At 41.7% G+C, this 1642-nt stretch overlaps 1 non-coding gene across 1 annotated transcript; it reads left to right on the top strand.

The window, feature by feature from the left end:
• Positions 1–605: 605 nt before the first annotated feature.
• Positions 606–731, top strand: LOC126010250 (U4atac minor spliceosomal RNA). Its single transcript, XR_007496352.1, has one exon. It is a non-coding gene; the product is annotated as a U4atac minor spliceosomal RNA (small nuclear RNA).
• The last annotated feature ends 911 nt before the right edge of the window (positions 732–1642 follow it).

The following is a 1642-nucleotide window of genomic DNA, read 5'->3' as shown; positions in this document are numbered from 1 at the left end:
TATCATTCTCAGGAAGGCCAGGGAGGGTGTGTGACAAAAAGGCGCCCTGGAGCCCACACCCCACAAGAAAATCTCAAAAGACAATGGGGAAGCCTATACTTTCATCATAAGTATAAGACCAATATAACACTATCTCTTAACCTGTTTTTTCCCAAATGTAAAGTAATCTCCTGCATCAATTTGTTCTTTTTTCTTTTTTTGTTGTTTTTTTGTTTTTGTTTTGCTTTGCTTTTGCTTTTTTGGGTCACACCTGGTAGCTCTTGGGGGTTGCTCCTGGCTCTATGCTCGGAGGTCGCCCTTGGCAGGCACGGGAGACCATGTGGGATGCTGGGATTTGAGCCACCATCTTTCTGCATGAAGGGAAGACGCCTTACCTACATAATATCTCTCCGGCCCCACTTTGTTCCTTTAATTACTTCTTTTATTTAATTAAAAAAATCTTTTTTCTTTAGATATATGTGAACATTTATATTTTTAGTTTTTGTCATGTTTCTGTTTTCTTCTCTCTCCACTCCCAAATTCACCTGCAATATAATGTAGCACCACTTCTTCCTGCAAAGGCATATTAAAAAAGGGGAAATCTTACGTATAAAAACAAGTTCTTAACCATCCTTCTCTTGGGGTTGTGCTACTGTCCAATGAACGTCTAGTGAGGATAGTACTGCTAACGCCTAAACAACACATTCGCAGCAGCTAGAGCTCTGCTTTATCTTGGTGCAATTTTTGGAAAAGTACCATGAACCCCCCTTCTTTTCCAAAAATAAATAAAAAAAATAAAAACAAGCTCTTATCTACTAGGGATAAGAACTCAAACTTTTTTTACAACACAGAGGCATCTCCCAACTTGAACATATGTCAGGTGGAACCAAATTAGACAGCAGGGAATTAGGCACCGACTGTCCAGCCTTGACTCCTGGATCCCAGAAATAGAAACGACAGAGTTCTCCACAACAGCTCCAGGAACCAAATCCCCTCCGGGGTATCCATGATGCTGCTCTGACACCAACATGCGCCAGTTCTAAAATGATATCCTGACAATGAGGAAAAGGGAACAACTTGATCTAAGAGCAAGTTGTCCTTCATCAGCCAATGATAAGACAAGATCAGAAGACTTGTCACCCTTTGATCTGTGCAAAATCCAAGATCGCTATCTACAGATGACTGGTTGTTACAAACATGACTGGACAGTACGCATCCCGGACCACCACCACCACCACCAACAACAACAACAACAAAAAAGCTCTAGCCTAGGTTTTGGTGTACGATGTGTTCAACAAACAAGATCTCCAATTCCAGAGGTCTGACTGAGACAATCGCAACTGAGCGGGTCCTCCGGAAACATAACAAAAGACTCTATCCCAGTCTCCATCCTAGGAGCAGCATAATGACCAAGACCACCCACTACAGAAGATGGATGAAAATGACACTGAAGAAGCAGAACTGCTAGAACCACAAAGAAAGACTTCATTATAAGCTCCATTTCTTGAGCTGTACAGACACCAAGATCTCTAGATATAGAGGTCCTATTTTACCATCCATGACGAAGCAGAAATCTTCTATACACCACAAAAGCATGAGGGGAGAATAAATGACCATGCAAGGAGTCTATATTTAATCCCATGACAGTATACTTCAAGGGTGG

The sequence above is a fragment of the Suncus etruscus genome, chromosome 5, assembly GCF_024139225.1.
Source record: "Suncus etruscus isolate mSunEtr1 chromosome 5, mSunEtr1.pri.cur, whole genome shotgun sequence".
Taxonomy (NCBI): Eukaryota; Metazoa; Chordata; class Mammalia; order Eulipotyphla; family Soricidae; genus Suncus; species Suncus etruscus.
This window is presented reverse-complemented; position numbering and strand designations above follow the sequence as displayed.